Source organism: Acanthochromis polyacanthus, chromosome 11 (assembly GCF_021347895.1).
Source record: "Acanthochromis polyacanthus isolate Apoly-LR-REF ecotype Palm Island chromosome 11, KAUST_Apoly_ChrSc, whole genome shotgun sequence".
In the NCBI taxonomy this organism is placed as follows: Eukaryota; Metazoa; Chordata; class Actinopteri; family Pomacentridae; genus Acanthochromis; species Acanthochromis polyacanthus.
This window is the reverse complement of record NC_067123.1, coordinates 24,439,041-24,455,466: the sequence shown is the minus strand read 5'-3', so window position 1 is coordinate 24,455,466 and position 16,426 is coordinate 24,439,041.

Genomic DNA, 16,426 nt, shown 5'->3' with positions numbered 1-16,426 from the left:
AAGCGGTGCACTAACACAATTACCTTTGCATTATGCATGCTAACTGCACGAGTGGAAGAGGAATGTGTCAATGAGAAAAATAAAAATAATTCAGTGAAGCCGTGCAGCTCCGTTTTGCAAACATGATATGAAGACCCTGATTGCTGCTTCTATAAAGCTACAACAGCTGCAATCTGTGCTACCAGTAATGACATGTTACTACTGTAAACTGATAACATGCTTAGAGCAGAGGCATGTCATGGAACAGGTGGGTTTTCTGATACTCAAAGGTAGTAGAGATGCTTCAAGTTCATGTGAAATATTTTAAATGGCTAAGACATGAAAGTGAAAGGTGCCTTCTGGATGAAATTTTAGGAAACGTCCTCCTGCCTGCAGCCTCTGTTTGACACGTAGCCTTGACGGGTGTTCCCTGGTGCGTTCACTACTATCGGAGAAATTATATCTAGCCCTAGAAATGCAGTTTAAATCTCAAATTTAATAGGGATTTCGTTTGGCAACTTTAGTGGATAAAGAACGCATGAATAACTGACATTTCAAAATTATAGCAGTATGCTGTTCCATTACAATTCGTGCCAGAATTTACAAGAAGATGCAAATTTCCTCCTCCTCGTTTTTTGCCACGACAACGCGAATCATTTTCGTATTATTCGTGAAGCAGAAACACAAAAATTCTACATGTGCTTCGTTTGGATTTTTATTACACAATTCAAAAACACACCGACAAGTTATAATATTCAAATCCCCTCTGTTTAGGGTCGCTTTAGGTGAGTCAGTGAATGCAGCGCGGAACCACACCTATCAGGCGAAGATTATCATATAAACTGATACGAGGGCAGAAGCCTGAGATATCGCATGTTGGTATAGCCGACAACACCCTATAGCGTTTTTGTTTCCAAAATGGAGACTCACATTTCCAACCTGACTGCACGTTTTTCATCGAATCAACTACCCCTTTGATTTGAAACACTGCTATGCAAATGAGCAAATTCCAGTGGCTAATTAGAGGAGCCAGTGAACGGCCAAAGACGACGAACGTGGCTATGATTAAAAGGCAGCTGTTGAGAGACACAAGTAGCATTTTCGGGGTTTAAATTTAGCCGTGTGGCTGAGGAGAGGGGAATGAGTGCACAGAAAACCACGAATACTACAGCCTTTGAACTACAATTATGACTTAAAGTATTTAACTTAACGGTCTTTCGTAGCTTCCGTGGAGTTAAACGTCTTTAGCTAAAAATTTGAACAATTTCTAGATGAGCGTGAGGAGGGAGTGTTCGGGAAAGTAAAGCAGCATGATTTATGCGAGTTAAATGGCTTATATTTGATTTTACTTACCATTTTTAACGACTAGTTATTTCATTTTAAATTGTTTTTAATGAATAATGAGACATAGGTCGCTGTCTAATATCACAACCGGTGACGCGCGCCTAAGTTGGCTAACGTACGTGAGTCAGTGGTTTGAAATGTCAGTTAGCCGGTGAGCCGCTTCATTCATTCACATGTTCAGTTTTTGCTCCCCGACAAACCTGCTTTCGACCTCTCTTTGTACCTTCTGGCGAGAACATTCAAACCAGAAACAATCGCTAAAGTCAAATTTAATGAATGGACTCACCTTCTTGGCGAGCTTGATGCCGTCCGGTTTATTTAACAACTGGCGTTGGAGTATTGTTCAGCTCCTTCTCCCTTTGCCATCGCAGATGAGCTGCTTTCTCAGTTGAACTTGGCACACACACAAAAAAAATACAAATTCGGCTAATAAAACAAAAAACAAAATCTCAAACAAGTCTTCCCGATAAGGTTTGAAGCAACACGTCCTGTGATATCACCGTGGTTTGGAAACTGAGGAGAGATGCGGTGGCAGCAGGGTAGATGTAGTAATTTTTAGAGCTCCCCGCCCCATTCACCCCATGTCTACACCCCGCCCCTCTGCCGGGTCAGCCCGGCTCACGTTCGAAGACTCTCACTGAGCTCACTTCCTCACAAATCCACTCCGGGCCTCTTCAAAGATTGTTTACGTTCTTCACGGTCGATATAAGAAGTATGACTCTATTCCAGCCTCATTAACAAATATACTCTCCTCATAAAATGCACTTCATTCATGTAAATATTCTTAAACTTATGTTCTTAGTATCCTTGTGTTCTTCTGTTTTTTTTCTTATTTATCAAGTGTGTCAAACTCATTTTAATTCAGGGGCCACATTCAGCCCAATTTGATTTCAAGTGAGCCAAAGCAGTAAAATCACAGCATAATAACCTATAAATAACTCCAAATCTTTCCTCTGTTTTACTGCAAAAAGTACATTCTTTTTACAAAACATCATCCTGAAATTTACTCTAAAGAGTAAATTCCATTTCAACAATATTATGCCTCAGTTTTTCTTTTACACATTTCAACTTCCAGATCATAATTTATCTACAAAGGCACAAAACATTTAGTCACAGGTATCTGCAACTGAGCAAACTGAACTGAACTGAATGTAGTATTTTACTTAAATTATGATCAAAATAACAAAAGTCAGACAAAAAAAAAACAATCAAAACAAGACAAAATGTAGCAACAATGACAGACAAAATGGCAAAAACAAGAAACAAAATGACAAAAATGAGACAAACGACACGAAACAAAACAAAAGAAGGGACAAAAAGATTTGACAGAAAAATTACAAAGCCACAAAAAATGAGGCAAATCACATGACACACAAAACGAGAAAAACAAGACAAAAAATGACGCAAATATGACAAAAGTGAGACAAAAAACAGACACAAAACGACAAAAATGAGACAAAAAATTGCACAAATGACGCAAACGAGACAATAATGACAAAGCAAGAAACAAATGCAAAAATGCATTAACACACAAGCAGACTAAAAGAACAGAAAAGGAAAAAATGACGCACAAAGCAAGGAATAAGGCAAAACACAACATGACAAATAAGACAAAAAATTCCAAGTGAGACAAAAAGTAACACAAAACCGCAAAATGAGAACAAAACACAAAACATGAGTACAACTGAAAAAATCAGGCAAAAAAAAAGCCAAAAATAAAAAGCCAAAAATATAAGACACAAAACGACAAAAGAACAATGAACAATATAGTATTTATTTTATGATCAAAATAACTTGTCATGGTCTAGAAATGGTTTAAAATTTATAGTTTTACAAGTTTGCAATTTGCAGTTAATGTCTTCTCTGTGATTTTTACACTTTACAAAGTCGTCCTGTGGGCCAAACTGAACCCTCTGGTGGACTGGTTCTGGTCCATGTGTCGCATGTTTGAAACCCCTGGTATATATAGTGTGTATACTTCACCTCTATAAGTTCTAGTTGTGCTTTCTTGCTTTTTCCTACTGTCATTTTGCTGCTGTGATGTTGTAGTTTCCCCCCTTGTGGGACTAATACAGGATATTTCTATTGTATTCTAATGTCAGGGCTGGACTTCCAGTCAGGACTCTGAATTCATGACGTCTTTCTTTTTAATGGGAATTTAGGAGAGTCGGCCAATAAAATGTAACCGTTATAATAGACTAGTTCCAGTTTTTATTTAATTTGGCTCACCAAAAGCAGCAACAAAAGAAATACAATGGATTTAATATTCAGAAAAAATACAGAAATTTTAACTAAACAGTTTCATTTCAGAATCCAAATAGGCATTTACAAGAAAAGAAGTCTTTGATTATAGCTTCTTTTTTTTGCCTGCCTCATTGCAATGTTAATTGTTATATTTTTTCAAAAACAAAACTCATTCACTTTGCATTTATACAATGAACACATTAGATTGACTTTTATCATGCTAAGTTACAGAATGTTTCTCTTTTTTAAATACAAATTACAGTACATGAGCAATTATTTTTCTCTTATTCTTCAAGTGATAATGTGTAGTTTTTCAGTACAAAAGGTGGTCATTATTTTTGAATTTTTTGTTGTTGGAATAAATGACAGAATTCATCTTTTTTTTTATAAAAGGGAGTTCTGTTTCTAATGGGCAATCTTCAAAATATTTTTAGGACACCTTTGCCGCTATACTTTCAAGTGTTTTTGTTTGTTTGTTTGTTTGTTTGTTTTTACAGTTTTCAGTGTCACAGTACTCTAGCATTTTTATTATCTTTTTCTAGCACATTTACTGCAAGATTTTCACTTTATAAAGGATTTTAACTTTTTTTTCATGGATAGTGTTTTCAAATGAGTTACATTTCTTCCTGCATTTATTGATTTTTAATTTTTTTAGTTTGTTTGCGGGAAGTCTTCAATCATCCTGATTTTTCACAAATATCTTTTTAAAAAATGTATTTAAAATCTTAAAGGCTTCACTCAATAATTTGATTGTGGTTGATGCTTTGCTAAATGAGAATCTATGAATTTTCTTGACAATTTTGTGTGTAGAATCAAACAAAATCATACATAAAAGCAAATTTCGAATAGTTCCAAGAAATATTCCATAAAAGATAGTAATACTTCACAGAAGTGTACTTATATCTCATCATATTTGCTTAGTATTATGAAAGTTGTAGTGACCTATATAAAATACACAAAGGTGCAAAGACTACATTAATATTAAAGGTCTACTTTCAGTCATCGAAAATCTGCCCTAAATCTATGTTTATGGCTTGTTAAATTATATTTAGCAAATACTTGCATGTAATAAGAATATAGCCCACAACTTCTACTCCTTTACAGCAGTGTACAGCTGAAGTTCAGATGATCTCCTCCCGCGTATGCAAACACTTCTTTTGCAGTCGTTGTGTATTTTGGCAAATGCGTGTGTTTGCCACCGGGCTATCTCTGATCGGATACACTCCTATTGCAACCTTCACAAGTCCAGCACATTTGATGTCAATTTAGAGAGGACTGGCCTTCCTCTGTACTGACCAACAGTGAGGACAGGTCAAAGCCACCGTTTTAGCTCCTTTTTAACTTGGATACACATATAGCCTGACTGCTAAATGGAAGCACAACACAACATTCCTCATGGGTGGTAGGGAAAGAAAAGCCTTTTCTTATTTGGCTGGCTGGGAGATTGCCTGCTCACTGCCTGAGGGTTCTCAAGTTGTCTGACTCAGGCTTCATTTGCAAAGCGATTCCTGCTCTGGCAGTATATATGTTCCCAGTTAGCTGAGCACACATTCACAAAGAAGCCTACAGTATACAGATGTCGTATACATACACCACCATGGCTTGAATACTTGAATACTCAAATCTGTGTGTCTGGTTGGAACCTCTGGATTACGGGAGACGTACAACATTTGCACTATTTACTTTTGCCATTGCACAAACACATCTCTCCTCACTCACACACATTTTAACACACCTCATGCAAGTACGGAGGCACAATCCTGCCACCTCAATCGCCATAGCTTAAACATATATTTACAATGCAGCTTTATCTCTTAACCCACACCTATTTGTTTGCCCACACACCTCTAATAGGGACTCTCCCAACTACGTTTTTAGACTTCTGATATTTGACCTCTGACCTTGCCAACTGTACAGTCAAGTTCAGACCATTTGCACACGTGGTGGTGAATCTGTAATAGTACAGACAAATCAATGTCAGTCAACTATGCTGCAGATTTAGATAAGGAGTATAACCAAACTGAAGCTGTGTTGGTAAATTCAGTCAGCCCAGATACCTGCACTGTGCTGTATAATGCACGGTAAATGTTCATGTTTTAAAGGGGTTTATTCTGCCCTCTGCAGCCACACACAAAAATATTTTGTTGGTGTTCAAAATTGTCACTCCTCCCGCTACATTCTGCCACTTCTCTGCTGCCCTTTGTTCTTGTTTCAGTATTATTTATAGATTGGGTGCAATCACTCGGGAGTGAAGAGTTATTGCAGAGTGTTGTACACATATTGAAATACGACTGTTTGGCAATAACATTATCATCTGTTGATAAAGTGAAGGAGAAAGGAAGACCTAAATTGATTGTTGATGCTGATATGGTAAGACTGATGGACAAAAAATCAAATAAAACCAAAGAGGGAAGCGTAAATTGGACTCATTTTTTAAAACTTCCTACTATGAAAATGAACTGTGTAACTCCTAAAATATTAAAGATTACTATTGCAAATGACAAGTTGAATCCATTTGCAATAAAGTACACACTTGCTCAGCTCTCTACACTCTGGCATTCAGCAGACACAGACTACCTTGGTCTGATTATGACCTGCAGCTTATGGAAACTCATGTTTGCTCACAGATAAATATTTCTTTAGGGCAGACATTTGCCAGTCAGTTCGTTGACTTTAATTTTTTTTCTATTTATGCAACTGTGACGTATTTTAACCTTCACCATCATACTGTAATCATCTCCATAATGTCATGCTGCTCTTGTGGTTCAAGCACATATTCGAAAGTTTATTTCAGTGCATCAAGCATCTCTGCAAGTGTCTTACTGCTTTCATTTTGATAATAAATGAAGTGCATTGACTCGAAACCAAAAGGGACTTGTCCTCGCTGATTAGAAATCAAACCTTGAGCATTTTTTTGTGCAGCAAGACAAAGACTACACTCTGCACTTTGCGTCCAGAGAGACCGAATCCTAATCCGTCAAGGTACTTTCCCATGGATCGCCTTACCTGTCCCATTTTCTCATTTTCATGGCAAGTGACAAGCAAACAGAGTGGTTACATGTGCATCCCCAAAGGAGCTACCGTGGCACCGTTTCTACCTTGGATGAGACATTTCAAGTGTTAAACGGGTACCTTAGATTTTGTTAGAGGTAGTTTGACTGTAAGCTATAGGAAAGGTAGTACAAGCAGAGACATAGCCACACTGGAAAAACTTGATCCAACATGGGTACAACAGATGGTTTGGCATCAGTTTACATGTGTGTTTGAGGGCAACTGTGTACAACCTCCACCTATCCAGCGACAGTTACGTTGTTAAAGTTGCGATGCTTGTTGATTGACATCACCGTGGGAATTGTGATGACCATAATGTTTATGGGTGGATATATTTATGAAGTGTGTGTGTATATGTGCAATGTGTGTGTGTGAGCAAGGCCTCATGACTGCATGTGTTTGTCACCAACCTGTGCGAGTGCCTGCGAGTCCAGTGCAGTGCAGTGCAGTGAATGCAGAAGGTGGTCCAGTAGGTGGAACTCTGCGTGCGTCAACCAAGCAGCAGGGTATACATAGCTACAGGTGGGATGGAAACTCGGGAGGGAGGAGGGAAACACAAAGACAAGAGGATCGTGTGAGGAGAGAGTCAGGGGAAGGGGGTGCTGTCATGTGCTTTATGTTCGGGAGTTCAGCATTTTCCCATGAAGCAGATTTCAAAGAAGACCAATCGAGTGGGCAGCAGTCAGTCCCGTCCTGTGTCACTTTGTAGCAAACAAGCTTGGATAACATGCTTTTTTATTATCTCTGTGAGATGTGATTTTGTTTATCAAATTTTATTTCAAAAAATAAAACAATGCATTGTGAGATTTCCAAAAATGTCCACATGTGCAGTAATGTATCTCCGAGCTATGTATTGTGGCCTGGTTTCTATGGACGTGTGTGAGCTCTAAGTGGCAGTCCTGACTTAAAATAACTTTGTGGTTTTGATCACAGTTAACCCTCCAGGACATTAGGAAGATCTTGCCAATGAAAATGTACAAGACTTGTCTTTGATTATGCCCTAAACCTGTTGTGACTTGCATCTAAAGCTACTTTCCTCATCTTGTCTCCACCCTTACATTCCTCCGTGTGTGGGTTCGTCTCGATGCAACACCACTTGCAGTTTATTATATTCGCTTGTTGTATTGGAGTAAACTGATGCAGGAATTTTCCAAGACATTTAAACTCGCATACAGATGTGCAATCCCTCCTTCATTTGCACTGCATGCAGCTGCATAGATATAAGGAACACTTCTGCATATGGCATCCACTGATGAAGGGTGGACTTTATTCCTGCCTTACATTCTCACATTTTCATTGTATTTCTGAAAAAGCACCTACAAAACTGTTTCTATGTAGATCCAAGCTGAGTTTAATTTAGCACTACTGAGACACAGATCAGCCACAACATTAAAGCTCATGTCCGGAGTTTCCGTTTGTTTTCAATTTATGTATCATTGTTTAACAAAGCTTAAATGTGTTAGTCTAGTTCGATACTATAATATAATGTTAGTATGACGCAATATGAAAATTTATTCATGAGCTCCGCCTTCCTCTCATAGAACCCCATGTTATTCCAAAAAGCGCCGGTCGGCAGCCAGCCAATCAAGTTCGAGCTTCCGCTTTGTCATGCTGTCAATCAACGGTTACGTGCACAGCAAGCAAGCCCATGCAGAGGTGGGCGAGCTACGCACTACGCAACCGCGCGCACATTTGTTTTGCTTGTGGAGGAGAGAGCATCAGGGATCAGCAACTTCCAGAAAAGTTACCAGTCCCACAGCTTGTCAGGCCAAGAGACTGCAGGACGTTTTTTGGCTCGGGGTGCTCACGTCGCTCCCCGACCACTGCCTCCATAGCCCGCCTGACGGCTTCGTTTAGATGCCCGACCTCTGGAGGAAGATGTTGGGGCGTCTGGGACATACTCTTCGTCAGAGGAGTCATGCAATTCTGAACTCTAGATAGAAATAAATAAACAATGTGACACATATACACGCGTAAATGCACTAAGTTTGATAAACAACGTCATCGAGAGGGATACACGAGTGTAATCACATATTGAAACTTTACTCGTTCGTCCTAGCAGATTCATGTTATTTTGGTATTAGGACAAGTTAGACTCAATACAGCATTCTAACGTAATCCCTAAATTATTTACTAAATGTACTAAATGTAGAAGAGTGGAAAACAGCAAAACAGGCGAGATGCTGCAGCACTCCGGGCACTCCTCTCAGGTACTGCGTGCGTGCACAAATAAAGGGGCGAAATCAGAGGGAGGGAGGGACCAACAGTGTTTTGGGAGACGCTGCGATTCAAACTCCGGACACGAGCTTTAAAGGCACAGACAGCTCCAGTGAAAGACATTGGCAATCTTGTCACAATACAATGTTATGCTGGGAAACCTTGGGTGTAGGCATTTGTGTGGATGTTACAGACGTTACGGACCAAACACTGACCCTCATAGCAATGGTACCCGCCACCAAACCGCCATAAACTGCTCAGGAACGGCTCAACTAACATGAGAAAGAACCCAAGGCATTGATCCAGCCTCCAAACACCCAAGATCCCAATCCAATTGAGTATTTCCCCAACTTAAAACCTGTAGGGACCCGAATGATTTTCTGCCAGGTTCCACAGACAACAGATACCTGCAGAGGCCTGTGTCTATAACCCAATGAGTCAGAGCTAATTCTGTGTCATGAGGGACTTGCATAATAATTGGCAGGTTGTTTTTTGATGCCGTAGTAATACTTGAATTTGCACAAAATGAGAGCTTCATGTCGTCATTTTTAGTTTTGTAAGTTGCATCCACCCTAAAAAACAGCTCAGATACTTGGTTTTCATTAAACTGGAAAGTGCATAACCAGCAGTCACATCCTGACTCACCACTGTACATCTCACTTAGCCAGTTTCATCTCCTCTGAATACTTATGGTCTGACAGTGCACTCATCTTCAGGGCGTGAGTGGTCATGAATTGTTTTAAGCATAAAAGCCACATCCTTAATGCACACCAGAGCATGATTGGTCCTGCCAACCAGGCTCTGGAAGGATTACTCTCTCCATGGACACTAGCTGTGTGTCAGTGCAGAGAGTTTGGCTGAAATGGATGGACCGAATCTGTGTTTATGTCACTGCATATATCCTTATAGATTATATAACAGAAGAAAAACTGAGATTGTTTTATTTTTATGAGAGGGTGACTGTTCTTTACAGCATATGAGCTCATATGGGCTACTTTAACCGAATAAAAAGATAAAGTCTTGCATTTTTGCTAGTTTGGATGGGGATAAAACATTGATCTCTGTATTGTGGAATTGCCTAAATGAGATTGTGGTTTATGCTATTTAAGTGGCAAACGGTAGAGGAGAGGAGAGTACAGTCGAGTAAAATTCATTGTCCTAGGAACCAAACTTGCTGGAGTCTGTTGGTTATAGGCATAAAGGAAACATAACAAAAATATGACACTTAACTATACAAAAAAAAAAAAAATTAAAAATCCTGTTTTTATTTAACTTGTTATCATGTCCATAAACATTGACACCATGGCTCCACCTCTAAACTGCAATGTAGCAATGATGGTTTTTCTTCAAAATGAGTTTGTGGTTCAAACATGTAAGGTTGAATCACTTCAGTTTATTCATCATTTTGTAGTTCTGCAAATAATTTAAAAGTGTTTGAACTTAGTTGTGGGTGAGCTGCGGTGCCCCAGCTGCAGCTGGTGAGGAAGGAGTGGGTTGGAGAAACAGACAGGAACTGTAAAGATCTGTGAATTCTAAAGGAAACAATCGTTACATTCAAGACAAATTTTTCATGTAAAACATTCCAAATATGAAGCCTTGAAACACAGAGGTGAGTTTAATCAGTGTTAGAAAAGGGAATTTAATCAACATAAAAAAAAAAGAAACTCTATTGGTGTATTGGAGTTTAGCAGCTTGATGGAGGATGAACAAATAATAGCTTGAAGTGGTCTGAGTTGCACTTTGACAACTGGATTTGTATTCAGAGAAGACGAGATGTTAAGAGTTTGCATTGATTTTTCTTGCTTGGGATCTGACTGCCTACTTTTAAAGGCTCTGTATGGGCTAAATAATACCTTTCAGTAGTTTACAATATTAGGCAATGTCAGTATTACCAGCTGCAGAATAACAGTTTTTGTTAAATTAATCCTCCTTCTATGTGGCTGGATGGCTGTGAAACAAATGATGGTTTTATATATAATAAGAGCTACAAAAGCTTAGACCTACTAAAGAAATGCAATCAAAGAATCATTTTTCTACTCATAAAGTCTGGTTTGCTTGAAGAAATCAAGGTCTGCCTAAAGTCACAGATATAAAATATATATATTTGTTTTACATATTAAATTTGATTTAAATATGACAGTAGTTTTTGCTAATTTCCTGCGTTTTGGTTTGCTTTTACTGCTTGCATCATGTTGCTTTTTTCTCCCTCTTTAGAACTTTATTGTCTTGATTTCACAAAGAAGAAGGGGCTGACCTTATTCAGGTCATTACTGTGTGAAACAAAGTTTTGTTATTTTTGTTAATATCGAAAAAAATACACAGAAAAGAAGCATCACGCTGGACTTAAAGCATTGGTGAGGGCTACTAATGTGTCATCCTAACGTGTGTAAACTAGTTTAGACAGGCGTCTGCATGTTTATTAAAATGCCATTTTTAATTCTGCAAAAAGTGAAATAGAAAGTTGCATCAAGTTATTTCTAATGATGAACTGATAAACTGCAGTGAACTACAGTGCTCTGCAGCCACACAGCATGTTTTAATACACATAGTTCTTATAAAATGTATTCACCTCCATGAAAGTCTTCCCCTTTTATTGCTTTTCAGCACTGACTCATGGTGAATATAATCTGAACTTTGCCACACTCCCACAAAGCTTTGACAGATGAAGAACTGCTTACAGTCACACAGTCTCGCTCATCTCAGCTACTGAAGCTTGTAAGCCTTTCAGAGGAGTCATAGGTGTCTTGGTGGCCTCCCTCACTCATTTATTTAATACTCAGTCGCTCAGTTTTTGAGATTTATATATGCGGATATTCATTTTTTATCTCTTTTTGATGAATTTACCTGTAATCCAAGGGATAGTTGGTGACTTGTAAAATTGTATATTTAAAAAAATGGCATTGCTTTGTGGAAATCTATTTTCATTTTGACATGAAAGAGCCTTTTTTCTAACTGCACTGACTGTGATTCGATGTTGTAAAGTAATTAAAGAGGAAAACCTCCAAGGGGGTTGAGTATTTTATGTAGGCACTGTAGCTTCTTACGTTGCTCCTAATTATAGTAGATTAATAGGCCATAGGTGTGACATTCAGCATGCATGTTTTCCAGTCCCTTTGTAATTGCTCTTTGATGCCTTATCCAGGGTGTTGCTCAGGCCCAGTGTCAGCTGGGGTAGACTCCAGACCCTCTATGGGATAAAGCAGGTGTAGATCATGTGTGGATGCATAAAGTAAAACAGAGAGTAAGCTTTGCCATTTGGCCAAAAATGCAACATGAACAAGGAAGCCCTAGGAGAAAGTGGGTTAAAAAAATGATATTTATCAGTGTATGATGTCACTATCATCTGTCACTGTCTCACCTCAGCTGCAGACACAACAAATACGGTGAAGCCACAGTACACAAACAGACACTCTGTTGACAGTACTGAGGAGATTGTTTCAAAGTCCGTATTTCTTGCTAATGTGGCTCAGAGTGACAGAACATTGAACTTCACTGCTATCAGGATGGACTGACCGTGTTGGCATGGTGACATTTAACCCAGTGAGGTGATGTCAGCGTGTTTGTGCTGTCTGTCTGTGTACTTGCCCAGCTCCAGATCATACAGGCGAACATGAGTTTGTTCCATAAACAACTAAGCTGTGCTGGGTGCATTCACATACCAACAGGCTCAAACTGCTCTGTAGTTCAGGCCCCATGCTATTAAACTTAATTTGTGCCACTTAAAGCCACTGGGGGGCAGTAAATAAGGGGAATATAGAGGATGTTAAGAACTTGGGGACTGCTTGAGCCTACATACTGTATTCACTTTGCAGCTATAAATGCAAACGACATAAGCTTAAGAGAAAAGTTCAAGGTTCAAAGGGTCAAGAGTGGCCAAAGCATCTCATCCCACTTCAATAGTGGTCTGTGATTGGAGAATTTATATATTTTCAAGTGCATTTTCTGCACAGCAAGACAGCAATGGGTACTCAGGGAAGAAAGAACAAATGAAGATGTTCCAAAAGACTATAGAGGAATATAAAAACCTCATACTGGGTGATATCGAGCTGTGTTTTTAATGTCAACAGCGCGGCGTGTCTGCAGACAGTATCTTGATAAAATGATGCAGATATCAGAGAAGCTCCAGGGAATTTCAAGCTCCTCTGAGGGGAAGGTATGATAAGAGGAGATTCGTGAGAAAGAAAAGAAAGCAGTGCTTGACATGCACAGAGAAAACAAGCTCACCTGGAATCACTAAGTTGGCTTAGGAATAAAAACAGGAAGAAAACAACAACAGCAGTGCGGATATCATGTAGACACATGTAGAAATATAATAACTGCCGGTGTGCCTGCATGCCAGAGTGTGGCTGGGTTGATCACTACCCATGCAAATTCCTTACCGCTGTACCCCACCCTAATTACTTAACCTCACCTCAGCATAAAACAGCTTCAGGTTTGTCTGGTTAAAGTCCTCGATTACAGTAAAGGCATGATCATTTTTATATAAGAGTGGAACAGCAGATTTAATAAAATCTGCCTTTTGTTAGCTCACTGGAGTAAAAAAAATCGAATTATATTGCTTTAACAGGAGCATTGATGACTTTCTCTTGTTGTCTTGTGTGAGATGCAAATGCCAGTTAAATCCAGTGAGTCTAATTCATACAGCCTAGAATTAAATTCAAAACATTTGCTCAGACCCTACAGTTAGATGGTGGCCTGTCCTTTCAGAATATTAACTTTTGCCTTATCATTTTTCTGTTTTTTTAAACTTATATTATGGCATAAATGTGCTCATCAGCCGTTTGTTATTCTTTGTTCTCATTACACTTCAGTGTAAATACATCAAGTCAGATCTCCAATCTTGTTTTACACTGTATAATGACAATAACGCATATTCTATTCTATTCTATTCTATGCTATTCTATTCTATTCTATTCTATTCTGTCTTGAGCAGATAAAATTATTTGTAAACCACATTACATCTTAAGTATATAAAGCACATGTACTAATCTGGCACAACATTAAACCCACTGACAGGTGAAGTGAGTATAACTAATCGTATTGTAACAATGGAACCTGTTCAACAGTAGGATTTACAACAGCTGATACCCGTAATAGGTATCTAGCAAATAGCCAGTTGTTGAAGTGGATCTTTTGGAAGCAGGAAAAATCTGTAGCTTGAGGGTCTGAGTGACTTTGATGAGATAGTGATGGCTGTGATCAGAGCATCTCCAAAACAGCAGGTCTCATGGGCTGTTCCCGGTATGCAGTGGTTAGTAACACAGACCAAGGAAGGACAACTGACTAGCCAGAAACAGTGTTCATGGTTGCCCAAGGTTGACTGGAGAAGTGTGGGGAGCAAACGCTGGTCAGTTTGTTCACATACCTCAGAAAGGAGACTGTAGCTGTTGGAAAACCATCTACAAGGTTCATGAGAGAGTTAGAACTGGAGCATAGAGCAATGGAAGAAGATGGTCCGGTCTGATGAATCACGTTAATTTACTTCGAGTGGATGACCGGATGTGCGTGTGTGTCGTTGTTTATCTGATGAAGTGATGAAAGCAGGATGCACTAAGGAAAGAAGGCCAGCTAATGCAACCAGCGTCCGCATTCATGTGGATGTTACTTTACCACCTACATAAATGTTCTTGTAGACCACGTACACCTCTTCATGACAACAGTATTCCGTTATGGCAGTGTTCTCTTTCAGCAGGATCATACTCCCTGCCACACTGCAAACATGGATTAGGAATGGTTTGAGAACCATAATGAAGCATTCAAGGCATTATCGTGGCCTCCAAATTTGCCAAATCGCAATGTAATCGAGCATTCATGAGATTACTGGAAGTCTGATCTTTGGAGGCCTTACCTCACAACTTCTAGGACTTGAAGGACCTCCCACTGACGTCTTGGTCACTGATACCACAGGACACCTTTAGAGGGATTGAGTGAAAGCACAACATGGAGCTAAACACTAGGCAGGTGGTTTTATTATGGTGGCTGATCAGTTTATATATTTATGTATGTGATTCTATGACAGACAAGAATATTCAGTGATGACTGTAGGAAAAGACAAACATTTCCTGTAAAGTGTCATACTCGGCTTGAGCCTAATCATATCAGAACTAGAATGACCTGAAGAGCACAGTGACATGACTATAAATAAAGAAAAGCTGGCTACCACACTCTGACTTGCAAAGCTGATGACCAAAGACAACAGGTTTAAAGGTTTAAAGGTGTAGGTAATACTTTGGGACATTTGTTTGCTTGCTGATGCTTAAATTAGCAGATTGATACCACTCTCATGTTTGTCTGCAAGTTATGAAGTCACAGCTAGAAGCCAGTTAGCTTAACGTAGCATAAAGAGTGGAGTCATTGGGAAACAGAAACCTGTCTTCTTCCGAAGATAGCAAAATCTGTATCTACTGGGAAACAGTGAAGGCTCCAGGAAACTATAACAGCCTATAAAATCATTAGGTTTATTTTACAGGGTAAATAAGAAACAGAGCTACTGTGCCTTCGCTCTTAGGTCGAAGCTAGACTAACTAGCTGCTGGTTGTAGCTTCACACATGCGTAAAGATGTGGGAGTGGTACCAATCTTCTCATTTAGCTCTCAGCGAGAGAGCAAATTAGTGTATTTCCTAAAATGTAGAGCTACTTTTGTATAGCAAATGAGCAGTCTGGCTTCAGATCCGCGGTTAGAAGAGAAAAGCGGTGCTAGTTTCAACTCAGATTAAATGCGTTCTGTTTTCTCTGCTTCACACAAAGACTGCAATCAGGGGAAAACTATAGTGTTTGTTTTTTGATTAATCTTTTTTATTTTTTCATCTCTGGCACAAAAACACAGACACATCATAAATCCATAAGCAAACAAATACTGCTGCAGCACATTCAAATGCTATAAGTACACATGCACACACGCACGTACACACACACACACACACACACACACACACACACACACACACACACAAGAAGCAATAAGCCAAAGTCCAGCTGCGTAGGTGTGAGATGGAGAGTTCAACTGTGGCCTCGGCCTAAAACCCAGTTTGCACAGTAAGCCAGGCCTATTATTACTTTACATTTTATTATAGTCATCACATGCAACAAAATGAGGCCATTACATCTATAAACACCAACTTGATGATGACACAAACCACAGCCCTGTGTTCTATTTTTGCTGTCTTGTATTCACAGTAGATCATGTGCTCAGTGCCACATGAGAGGTGATTGTGGTGTGACTGTGTAATGATTTAGCTGGAGCTTTTTCTCGGGCTGCCCAAGGTCATTTGTACTCTTGAATACTTCCCTCTATCAGGTCAGAACTTGGACATCGGTGCGATATTGGTCACTATCACCCAACACATTGATTTGTAGGTGAATGGGCAGGCTCAGGATTGTGTCTGGTGATCCATCAGAAGCCACGTTGATGTTAGAAGCACGTCAGTGAAGTGTTCAGCTACTCTGTCTATCATGTGATGCTGGACAACATGCAAACAAGAGCAGCTGGGGCGTCATAACAGACTTCATACAGCTGACTGTGTATGGCTATGCTGCCAGGAGGAGGGTTTATTTATGATTAGGATGGAAACTGTGACCATGTTACCCCCT